Raw genomic sequence first — 12634 nt, forward strand, 5'->3', positions numbered from 1 at the left:
TGGGAAATCCGCCATGAGGCATTTGTTTTTAGAAACTGCTGCTCACAACCAATGTTGCAATGGAGTGTCTCCATCTGCTGGTGGTATTGGAAAGGCATTAGTGCTATGACAGGGTCTGAAGAAGAAGAAGAAGAAGAAGAAGAAGACGGAAAAAAATATATATAAAAAGAAAAAGAGAGAGAGAGAGAGAGAGACTGACTTAGTGAGCGAGTGAGTGAGAGAGTGAGAGTGAGTGAGAGTGAATGAGTGAGTGAGTGATTGAGTGAGTGAGTGAGTGAGTGAGAACAAATGAGTTAAAGCAAGTGAGTGAGAGAGATCGAATGAATGAAAGTCTGAATGACAGAAAGAAAAAAGGATGAAGAAAGAAGCATGAAGAAAAAAAAATGTATATGGAGTTGCTGACATGAGTGCAATCTACAAAGCCGTTGAGGCTGATCCTCATGGGAGGATTATTGCACCAGGACCCTTAGCACTTTTAAAATGCCATTCAATGCCACGGGCTAGATGTAAACTGCAGATGACCATGTTGTGGTAGTTACCATGGATACCCAAGTGATGTGTGAGCTAACACATAGGCCCAACAGATTCCAAGAAGGCCAGAATCACCAGCGGCACCACCATCGATTGTCAGGTCACCCGGATTCAGCAAATACCAGAGTCCAAAATGATGCAGGTTTATACTGTTAATTTTCAGTTTATCGTTACAGTTGGTGTTATTCCATGTCGGAAGGGACGCAGCTACAGCCAGTGGGGTAACTAGAGACAGGCAGGCAGCTATGTGCAACAAAGGTAGGCGTGTTGTTTTCATATGCAGATCTGAAATATTGTCTTATATGCAAGAGGAGGAGTGATGGGGGTTCAGGCAAAAGCCAGGCTATGGATTGCATTGCTAAATGCTCCATCAGAGTGCAATGGTCGCCTGTCCTTTTTTTAAGTGATGATGTGGGTTTAGCCTGTGCTGTATGTATGTATGGGTGGCTGACTGCCACCCACCCAGAGAGTGTATGGGAGGCTGGTTGGCTGCCAGCCTTCCTTCCATTCCTATGAGTAATGTGAGTGCTCATGAAGGGGACATGGTTGGGTCCACCCCTTTCCCGGTTATCCCCTCTAGGCCTTTTGGCTTAGATCAAGTGTAAAAAAAGAAAGGATCTTGCGACAGATCGCATCCTGAGGCACGTTTTTTTTTGTGTGAATACTTGCACTTGGGTGACTTGTGAGCACATACTGATACATACATTCCCTATCTGGGGACCATAAATTAAATGGATTTTTGAGAAAGGGAGCTGATTTGGAAGCTTGCTTCTGTCGCCCTATGCATTGACCCGATGTGGCAGTATATTCGGGTAGTGAACAGTGCACCACCCCATTCCAGTGTTAAACAAGAAAGATTCTCATTTAATCCTCCGTGGGTGAGAATTTGAGTTTGAGAATTGGAGACCAAAATGATGAGTTGCACTGACTGGTTTATGAACGTCTATTCATTTAGCGTTTTAATGACCATGTTTGCACACTGATTGGTGTAAAAAAAAAAAATAAAACTAAATAATAATAATCTAGCACACCTGTGCAGGTTTGACATGACATGACAGGTAGCTGTCTTGTGGGTGGTGCTGAATCCTGTTAAATGACGTGAGGGTCTCATGCCTATACACAAGGGTGTGTCATTGCTGTTGCTTGACCATGCATTGGTATCTGTGGTCAGTGAATGATAAAAACAAAATTTACCATCCATTGATGGATGGGAAATCCGCCATGAGGCATTTGTTTTTAGAAACTGCTGCTCACAACCAATGTTGCAATGGAGTGTCTCCATCTGCTGGTGGTATTGGAAAGGCATTAGTGCTATGACAGGGTCTGAAGAAGAAGAAGAAGAAGAAGAAGACGGAAAAAAATATATATAAAAAGAAAAAGAGAGAGAGAGAGAGAGAGACTGACTTAGTGAGCGAGTGAGTGAGAGAGTGAGAGTGAGTGAGAGTGAATGAGTGAGTGAGTGATTGAGTGAGTGAGTGAGTGAGAACAAATGAGTTAAAGCAAGTGAGTGAGAGAGATCGAATGAATGAAAGTCTGAATGACAGAAAGAAAAAAGGATGAAGAAAGAAGCATGAAGAAAAAAAAATGTATATGGAGTTGCTGACATGAGTGCAATCTACAAAGCCGTTGAGGCTGATCCTCATGGGAGGATTATTGCACCAGGACCCTTAGCACTTTTAAAATGCCATTCAATGCCACGGGCTAGATGTAAACTGCAGATGACCATGTTGTGGTAGTTACCATGGATACCCAAGTGATGTGTGAGCTAACACATAGGCCCAACAGATTCCAAGAAGGCCAGAATCACCAGCGGCACCACCATCGATTGTCAGGTCACCCGGATTCAGCAAATACCAGAGTCCAAAATGATGCAGGTTTATACTGTTAATTTTCAGTTTATCGTTACAGTTGGTGTTATTCCATGTCGGAAGGGACGCAGCTACAGCCAGTGGGGTAACTAGAGACAGGCAGGCAGCTATGTGCAACAAAGGTAGGCGTGTTGTTTTCATATGCAGATCTGAAATATTGTCTTATATGCAAGAGGAGGAGTGATGGGGGTTCAGGCAAAAGCCAGGCTATGGATTGCATTGCTAAATGCTCCATCAGAGTGCAATGGTCGCCTGTCCTTTTTTTAAGTGATGATGTGGGTTTAGCCTGTGCTGTATGTATGTATGGGTGGCTGACTGCCACCCACCCAGAGAGTGTATGGGAGGCTGGTTGGCTGCCAGCCTTCCTTCCATTCCTATGAGTAATGTGAGTGCTCATGAAGGGGACATGGTTGGGTCCACCCCTTTCCCGGTTATCCCCTCTAGGCCTTTTGGCTTAGATCAAGTGTAAAAAAAGAAAGGATCTTGCGACAGATCGCATCCTGAGGCACGTTTTTTTTTGTGTGAATACTTGCACTTGGGTGACTTGTGAGCACATACTGATACATACGTTCCCTATCTGGGGACCATAAATTAAATGGATTTTTGAGAAAGGGAGCTGATTTGGAAGCTTGCTTCTGTCGCCCTATGCATTGACCCGATGTGGCAGTATATTCGGGTAGTGAACAGTGCACCACCCCATTCCAGTGTTAAACAAGAAAGATTCTCATTTAATCCTCCGTGGGTGAGAATTTGAGTTTGAGAATTGGAGACCAAAATGATGAGTTGCACTGACTGGTTTATGAACGTCTATTCATTTAGCGTTTTAATGACCATGTTTGCACACTGATTGGTGTAAAAAAATAAAATAAAACTAAATAATAATAATCTAGCACACCTGTGCAGGTTTGACATGACATGACAGGTAGCTGTCTTGTGGGTGGTGCTGAATCCTGTTAAATGACGTGAGGGTCTCATGCCTATACACAAGGGTGTGTCATTGCTGTTGCTTGACCATGCATTGGTATCTGTGGTCAGTGAATGATAAAAACAAAATTTACCATCCATTGATGGATGGGAAATCCGCCATGAGGCATTTGTTTTTAGAAACTGCTGCTCACAACCAATGTTGCAATGGAGTGTCTCCATCTGCTGGTGGTATTGGAAAGGCATTAGTGCTATGACAGGGTCTGAAGAAGAAGAAGAAGAAGAAGAAGAAGAAGACGGAAAAAAATATATATAAAAAGAAAAAGAGAGAGAGAGAGAGAGAGACTGACTTAGTGAGCGAGTGAGTGAGAGAGTGAGAGTGAGTGAGAGTGAATGAATGAGTGAGTGAGTGATTGAGTGAGTGAGTGAGTGAGTGAGAACAAATGAGTTAAAGCAAGTGAGTGAGAGAGATCGAATGAATGAAAGTCTGAATGACAGAAAGAAAAAAGGATGAAGAAAGAAGCATGAAGAAAAAAAAATGTATATGGAGTTGCTGACATGAGTGCAATCTACAAAGCCGTTGAGGCTGATCCTCATGGGAGGATTATTGCACCAGGACCCTTAGCACTTTTAAAATGCCATTCAATGCCACGGGCTAGATGTAAACTGCAGATGACCATGTTGTGGTAGTTACCATGGATACCCAAGTGATGTGTGAGCTAACACATAGGCCCAACAGATTCCAAGAAGGCCAGAATCACCAGCGGCACCACCATCGATTGTCAGGTCACCCGGATTCAGCAAATACCAGAGTCCAAAATGATGCAGGTTTATACTGTTAATTTTCAGTTTATCGTTACAGTTGGTGTTATTCCATGTCGGAAGGGACGCAGCTACAGCCAGTGGGGTAACTAGAGACAGGCAGGCAGCTATGTGCAACAAAGGTAGGCGTGTTGTTTTCATATGCAGATCTGAAATATTGTCTTATATGCAAGAGGAGGAGTGATGGGGGTTCAGGCAAAAGCCAGGCTATGGATTGCATTGCTAAATGCTCCATCAGAGTGCAATGGTCGCCTGTCCTTTTTTTAAGTGATGATGTGGGTTTAGCCTGTGCTGTATGTATGTATGGGTGGCTGACTGCCACCCACCCAGAGAGTGTATGGGAGGCTGGTTGGCTGCCAGCCTTCCTTCCATTCCTATGAGTAATGTGAGTGCTCATGAAGGGGACATGGTTGGGTCCACCCCTTTCCCGGTTATCCCCTCTAGGCCTTTTGGCTTAGATCAAGTGTAAAAAAAGAAAGGATCTTGCGACAGATCGCATCCTGAGGCACGTTTTTTTTTTGTGTGAATACTTGCACTTGGGTGACTTGTGAGCACATACTGATACATACGTTCCCTATCTGGGGACCATAAATTAAATGGATTTTTGAGAAAGGGAGCTGATTTGGAAGCTTGCTTCTGTCGCCCTATGCATTGACCCGATGTGGCAGTATATTCGGGTAGTGAACAGTGCACCACCCCATTCCAGTGTTAAACAAGAAAGATTCTCATTTAATCCTCCGTGGGTGAGAATTTGAGTTTGAGAATTGGAGACCAAAATGATGAGTTGCACTGACTGGTTTATGAACGTCTATTCATTTAGCGTTTTAATGACCATGTTTGCACACTGATTGGTGTAAAAAAATAAAATAAAACTAAATAATAATAATCTAGCACACCTGTGCAGGTTTGACATGACATGACAGGTAGCTGTCTTGTGGGTGGTGCTGAATCCTGTTAAATGACGTGAGGGTCTCATGCCTATATACAAGGGTGTGTCATTGCTGTTGCTTGACCATGCATTGGTATCTGTGGTCAGTGAATGATAAAAACAAAATTTACCATCCATTGATGGATGGGAAATCCGCCATGAGGCATTTGTTTTTAGAAACTGCTGCTCACAACCAATGTTGCAATGGAGTGTCTCCATCTGCTGGTGGTATTGGAAAGGCATTAGTGCTATGACAGGGTCTGAAGAAGAAGAAGAAGAAGAAGACGGAAAAAAATATATATAAAAAGAAAAAGAGAGAGAGAGAGAGACTGACTTAGTGAGCGAGTGAGTGAGAGAGTGAGAGTGAGTGAGAGTGAATGAGTGAGTGAGTGATTGAGTGAGTGAGTGAGTGAGTGAGAACAAATGAGTTAAAGCAAGTGAGTGAGAGAGATCGAATGAATGAAAGTCTGAATGACAGAAAGAAAAAAGGATGAAGAAAGAAGCATGAAGAAAAAAAAATGTATATGGAGTTGCTGACATGAGTGCAATCTACAAAGCCGTTGAGGCTGATCCTCATGGGAGGATTATTGCACCAGGACCCTTAGCACTTTTAAAATGCCATTCAATGCCACGGGCTAGATGTAAACTGCAGATGACCATGTTGTGGTAGTTACCATGGATACCCAAGTGATGTGTGAGCTAACACATAGGCCCAACAGATTCCAAGAAGGCCAGAATCACCAGCGGCACCACCATCGATTGTCAGGTCACCCGGATTCAGCAAATACCAGAGTCCAAAATGATGCAGGTTTATACTGTTAATTTTCAGTTTATCGTTACAGTTGGTGTTATTCCATGTCGGAAGGGACGCAGCTACAGCCAGTGGGGTAACTAGAGACAGGCAGGCAGCTATGTGCAACAAAGGTAGGCGTGTTGTTTTCATATGCAGATCTGAAATATTGTCTTATATGCAAGAGGAGGAGTGATGGGGGTTCAGGCAAAAGCCAGGCTATGGATTGCATTGCTAAATGCTCCATCAGAGTGCAATGGTCGCCTGTCCTTTTTTTAAGTGATGATGTGGGTTTAGCCTGTGCTGTATGTATGTATGGGCGGCTGACTGCCACCCACCCAGAGAGTGTATGGGAGGCTGGTTGGCTGCCAGCCTTCCTTCCATTCCTATGAGTAATGTGAGTGCTCATGAAGGGGACATGGTTGGGTCCACCCCTTTCCCGGTTATCCCCTCTAGGCCTTTTGGCTTAGATCAAGTGTAAAAAAAGAAAGGATCTTGCGACAGATCGCATCCTGAGGCACGTTTTTTTTTGTGTGAATACTTGCACTTGGGTGACTTGTGAGCACATAGTGATACATACGTTCCCTATCTGGGGACCATAAATTAAATGGATTTTTGAGAAAGGGAGCTGATTTGGAAGCTTGCTTCTGTCGCCCTATGCATTGACCCGATGTGGCAGTATATTCGGGTAGTGAACAGTGCACCACCCCATTCCAGTGTTAAACAAGAAAGATTCTCATTTAATCCTCCGTGGGTGAGAATTTGAGTTTGAGAATTGGAGACCAAAATGATGAGTTGCACTGACTGGTTTATGAACGTCTATTCATTTAGCGTTTTAATGACCATGTTTGCACACTGATTGGTGTAAAAAAATAAAATAAAACTAAATAATAATAATCTAGCACACCTGTGCAGGTTTGACATGACATGACAGGTAGCTGTCTTGTGGGTGGTGCTGAATCCTGTTAAATGACGTGAGGGTCTCATGCCTATACACAAGGGTGTGTCATTGCTGTTGCTTGACCATGCATTGGTATCTGTGGTCAGTGAATGATAAAAACAAAATTTACCATCCATTGATGGATGGGAAATCCGCCATGAGGCATTTGTTTTTAGAAACTGCTGCTCACAACCAATGTTGCAATGGAGTGTCTCCATCTGCTGGTGGTATTGGAAAGGCATTAGTGCTATGACAGGGTCTGAAGAAGAAGAAGAAGAAGAAGACGGAAAAAAATATATATAAAAAGAAAAAGAGAGAGAGAGAGAGACTGACTTAGTGAGCGAGTGAGTGAGAGAGTGAGAGTGAGTGAGAGTGAATGAGTGAGTGAGTGATTGAGTGAGTGAGTGAGTGAGTGAGAACAAATGAGTTAAAGCAAGTGAGTGAGAGAGATCGAATGAATGAAAGTCTGAATGACAGAAAGAAAAAAGGATGAAGAAAGAAGCATGAAGAAAAAAAAATGTATATGGAGTTGCTGACATGAGTGCAATCTACAAAGCCGTTGAGGCTGATCCTCATGGGAGGATTATTGCACCAGGACCCTTAGCACTTTTAAAATGCCATTCAATGCCACGGGCTAGATGTAAACTGCAGATGACCATGTTGTGGTAGTTACCATGGATACCCAAGTGATGTGTGAGCTAACACATAGGCCCAACAGATTCCAAGAAGGCCAGAATCACCAGCGGCACCACCATCGATTGTCAGGTCACCCGGATTCAGCAAATACCAGAGTCCAAAATGATGCAGGTTTATACTGTTAATTTTCAGTTTATCGTTACAGTTGGTGTTATTCCATGTCGGAAGGGACGCAGCTACAGCCAGTGGGGTAACTAGAGACAGGCAGGCAGCTATGTGCAACAAAGGTAGGCGTGTTGTTTTCATATGCAGATCTGAAATATTGTCTTATATGCAAGAGGAGGAGTGATGGGGGTTCAGGCAAAAGCCAGGCTATGGATTGCATTGCTAAATGCTCCATCAGAGTGCAATGGTCGCCTGTCCTTTTTTTAAGTGATGATGTGGGTTTAGCCTGTGCTGTATGTATGTATGGGTGGCTGACTGCCACCCACCCAGAGAGTGTATGGGAGGCTGGTTGGCTGCCAGCCTTCCTTCCATTCCTATGAGTAATGTGAGTGCTCATGAAGGGGACATGGTTGGGTCCACCCCTTTCCCGGTTATCCCCTCTAGGCCTTTTGGCTTAGATCAAGTGTAAAAAAGAAGAAAGGATCTTGCGACAGATCGCATCCTGAGGCACGTTTTTTTTTGTGTGAATACTTGCACTTGGGTGACTTGTGAGCACATACTGATACATACGTTCCCTATCTGGGGACCATAAATTAAATGGATTTTTGAGAAAGGGAGCTGATTTGGAAGCTTGCTTCTGTCGCCCTATGCATTGACCCGATGTGGCAGTATATTCGGGTAGTGAACAGTGCACCACCCCATTCCAGTGTTAAACAAGAAAGATTCTCATTTAATCCTCCGTGGGTGAGAATTTGAGTTTGAGAATTGGAGACCAAAATGATGAGTTGCACTGACTGGTTTATGAACGTCTATTCATTTAGCGTTTTAATGACCATGTTTGCACACTGATTGGTGTAAAAAAATAAAATAAAACTAAATAATAATAATCTAGCACACCTGTGCAGGTTTGACATGACATGACAGGTAGCTGTCTTGTGGGTGGTGCTGAATCCTGTTAAATGACGTGAGGGTCTCATGCCTATACACAAGGGTGTGTCATTGCTGTTGCTTGACCATGCATTGGTATCTGTGGTCAGTGAATGATAAAAACAAAATTTACCATCCATTGATGGATGGGAAATCCGCCATGAGGCATTTGTTTTTAGAAACTGCTGCTCACAACCAATGTTGCAATGGAGTGTCTCCATCTGCTGGTGGTATTGGAAAGGCATTAGTGCTATGACAGGGTCTGAAGAAGAAGAAGAAGAAGAAGAAGAAGAAGAAGACGGAAAAAAATATATATAAAAAGAAAAAGAGAGAGAGAGAGAGAGAGACTGACTTAGTGAGCGAGTGAGTGAGAGAGTGAGAGTGAGTGAGAGTGAATGAGTGAGTGAGTGATTGAGTGAGTGAGTGAGTGAGAACAAATGAGTTAAAGCAAGTGAGTGAGAGAGATCGAATGAATGAAAGTCTGAATGACAGAAAGAAAAAAGGATGAAGAAAGAAGCATGAAGAAAAAAAAATGTATATGGAGTTGCTGACATGAGTGCAATCTACAAAGCCGTTGAGGCTGATCCTCATGGGAGGATTATTGCACCAGGACCCTTAGCACTTTTAAAATGCCATTCAATGCCACGGGCTAGATGTAAACTGCAGATGACCATGTTGTGGTAGTTACCATGGATACCCAAGTGATGTGTGAGCTAACACATAGGCCCAACAGATTCCAAGAAGGCCAGAATCACCAGCGGCACCACCATCGATTGTCAGGTCACCCGGATTCAGCAAATACCAGAGTCCAAAATGATGCAGGTTTATACTGTTAATTTTCAGTTTATCGTTACAGTTGGTGTTATTCCATGTCGGAAGGGACGCAGCTACAGCCAGTGGGGTAACTAGAGACAGGCAGGCAGCTATGTGCAACAAAGGTAGGCGTGTTGTTTTCATATGCAGATCTGAAATATTGTCTTATATGCAAGAGGAGGAGTGATGGGGGTTCAGGCAAAAGCCAGGCTATGGATTGCATTGCTAAATGCTCCATCAGAGTGCAATGGTCGCCTGTCCTTTTTTTAAGTGATGATGTGGGTTTAGCCTGTGCTGTATGTATGTATGGGTGGCTGACTGCCACCCACCCAGAGAGTGTATGGGAGGCTGGTTGGCTGCCAGCCTTCCTTCCATTCCTATGAGTAATGTGAGTGCTCATGAAGGGGACATGGTTGGGTCCACCCCTTTCCCGGTTATCCCCTCTAGGCCTTTTGGCTTAGATCAAGTGTAAAAAAAGAAAGGATCTTGCAACAGATCGCATCCTGAGGCACGTTTTTTTTTGTGTGAATACTTGCACTTGGGTGACTTGTGAGCACATACTGATACATACGTTCCCTATCTGGGGACCATAAATTAAATGGATTTTTGAGAAAGGGAGCTGATTTGGAAGCTTGCTTCTGTCGCCCTATGCATTGACCCGATGTGGCAGTATATTCGGGTAGTGAACAGTGCACCACCCCATTCCAGTGTTAAACAAGAAAGATTCTCATTTAATCCTCCGTGGGTGAGAATTTGAGTTTGAGAATTGGAGACCAAAATGATGAGTTGCACTGACTGGTTTATGAACGTCTATTCATTTAGCGTTTTAATGACCATGTTTGCACACTGATTGGTGTAAAAAAATAAAATAAAACTAAATAATAATAATCTAGCACACCTGTGCAGGTTTGACATGACATGACAGGTAGCTGTCTTGTGGGTGGTGCTGAATCCTGTTAAATGACGTGAGGGTCTCATGCCTATACACAAGGGTGTGTCATTGCTGTTGCTTGACCATGCATTGGTATCTGTGGTCAGTGAATGATAAAAACAAAATTTACCATCCATTGATGGATGGGAAATCCGCCATGAGGCATTTGTTTTTAGAAACTGCTGCTCACAACCAATGTTGCAATGGAGTGTCTCCATCTGCTGGTGGTATTGGAAAGGCATTAGTGCTATGACAGGGTCTGAAGAAGAAGAAGAAGAAGAAGACGGAAAAAAATATATATAAAAAGAAAAAGAGAGAGAGAGAGAGAGAGACTGACTTAGTGAGCGAGTGAGTGAGAGAGTGAGAGTGAGTGAGAGTGAATGAGTGAGTGAGTGATTGAGTGAGTGAGTGAGTGAGAACAAATGAGTTAAAGCAAGTGAGTGAGAGAGATCGAATGAATGAAAGTCTGAATGACAGAAAGAAAAAAGGATGAAGAAAGAAGCATGAAGAAAAAAAAATGTATATGGAGTTGCTGACATGAGTGCAATCTACAAAGCCGTTGAGGCTGATCCTCATGGGAGGATTATTGCACCAGGACCCTTAGCACTTTTAAAATGCCATTCAATGCCACGGGCTAGATGTAAACTGCAGATGACCATGTTGTGGTAGTTACCATGGATACCCAAGTGATGTGTGAGCTAACACATAGGCCCAACAGATTCCAAGAAGGCCAGAATCACCAGCGGCACCACCATCGATTGTCAGGTCACCCGGATTCAGCAAATACCAGAGTCCAAAATGATGCAGGTTTATACTGTTAATTTTCAGTTTATCGTTACAGTTGGTGTTATTCCATGTCGGAAGGGACGCAGCTACAGCCAGTGGGGTAACTAGAGACAGGCAGGCAGCTATGTGCAACAAAGGTAGGCGTGTTGTTTTCATATGCAGATCTGAAATATTGTCTTATATGCAAGAGGAGGAGTGATGGGGGTTCAGGCAAAAGCCAGGCTATGGATTGCATTGCTAAATGCTCCATCAGAGTGCAATGGTCGCCTGTCCTTTTTTTAAGTGATGATGTGGGTTTAGCCTGTGCTGTATGTATGTATGGGTGGCTGACTGCCACCCACCCAGAGAGTGTATGGGAGTCTGGTTGGCTGCCAGCCTTCCTTCCATTCCTATGAGTAATGTGAGTGCTCATGAAGGGGACATGGTTGGGTCCACCCCTTTCCCGGTTATCCCCTCTAGGCCTTTTGGCTTAGATCAAGTGTAAAAAAAGAAAGGATCTTGCGACAGATCGCATCCTGAGGCACGTTTTTTTTGTGTGAATACTTGCACTTGGGTGACTTGTGAGCACATACTGATACATACGTTCCCTATCTGGGGACCATAAATTAAATGGATTTTTGAGAAAGGGAGCTGATTTGGAAGCTTGCTTCTGTCGCCCTATGCATTGACCCGATGTGGCAGTATATTCGGGTAGTGAACAGTGCACCACCCCATTCCAGTGTTAAACAAGAAAGATTCTCATTTAATCCTCCGTGGGTGAGAATTTGAGTTTGAGAATTGGAGACCAAAATGATGAGTTGCACTGACTGGTTTATGAACGTCTATTCATTTAGCGTTTTAATGACCATGTTTGCACACTGATTGGTGTAAAAAAATAAAATAAAACTAAATAATAATAATCTAGCACACCTGTGCAGGTTTGACATGACATGACAGGTAGCTGTCTTGTGGGTGGTGCTGAATCCTGTTAAATGACGTGAGGGTCTCATGCCTATACACAAGGGTGTGTCATTGCTGTTGCTTGACCATGCATTGGTATCTGTGGTCAGTGAATGATAAAAACAAAATTTACCATCCATTGATGGATGGGAAATCCGCCATGAGGCATTTGTTTTTAGAAACTGCTGCTCACAACCAATGTTGCAATGGAGTGTCTCCATCTGCTGGTGGTATTGGAAAGGCATTAGTGCTATGACAGGGTCTGAAGAAGAAGAAGAAGAAGAAGACGGAAAAAAATATATATAAAAAGAAAAAGAGAGAGAGAGAGAGAGAGAGACTGACTTAGTGAGCGAGTGAGTGAGAGAGTGAGAGTGAGTGAGAGTGAATGAATGAGTGAGTGAGTGATTGAGTGAGTGAGTGAGTGAGTGAGAACAAATGAGTTAAAGCAAGTGAGTGAGAGAGATCGAATGAATGAAAGTCTGAATGACAGAAAGAAAAAAGGATGAAGAAAGAAGCATGAAGAAAAAAAAATGTATATGGAGTTGCTGACATGAGTGCAATCTACAAAGCCGTTGAGGCTGATCCTCATGGGAGGATTATTGCACCAGGACCCTTAGCACTTTTAAAATGCCAT

The 12634-nt window shown here is 43.3% G+C and overlaps 7 pseudogenes; all 7 read left to right on the top strand.

The window, feature by feature from the left end:
• Positions 1-1100: 1100 nt before the first annotated feature.
• Positions 1101-1364, top strand: LOC130289505 (U2 spliceosomal RNA; annotated as a pseudogene).
• A 1468-nt stretch (positions 1365-2832) lies between these two features.
• On the top strand, positions 2833-3096 carry LOC130288881 (U2 spliceosomal RNA; annotated as a pseudogene).
• A 1482-nt stretch (positions 3097-4578) lies between these two features.
• Positions 4579-4843, top strand: LOC130289108 (U2 spliceosomal RNA; annotated as a pseudogene).
• A 1465-nt stretch (positions 4844-6308) lies between these two features.
• Positions 6309-6572, top strand: LOC130289076 (U2 spliceosomal RNA; annotated as a pseudogene).
• Positions 6573-8037: 1465 nt separating this feature from the next.
• LOC130289279 (U2 spliceosomal RNA) lies at positions 8038-8303 on the top strand (annotated as a pseudogene).
• A 1477-nt stretch (positions 8304-9780) lies between these two features.
• On the top strand, positions 9781-10044 carry LOC130289082 (U2 spliceosomal RNA; annotated as a pseudogene).
• A 1465-nt stretch (positions 10045-11509) lies between these two features.
• On the top strand, positions 11510-11772 carry LOC130288798 (U2 spliceosomal RNA; annotated as a pseudogene).
• Positions 11773-12634: the final 862 nt, after the last annotated feature.

Source organism: Hyla sarda, chromosome 8, assembly GCF_029499605.1.
Source record: "Hyla sarda isolate aHylSar1 chromosome 8, aHylSar1.hap1, whole genome shotgun sequence".
Lineage (NCBI taxonomy): Eukaryota > Metazoa > Chordata > Amphibia > Anura > Hylidae > Hyla > Hyla sarda.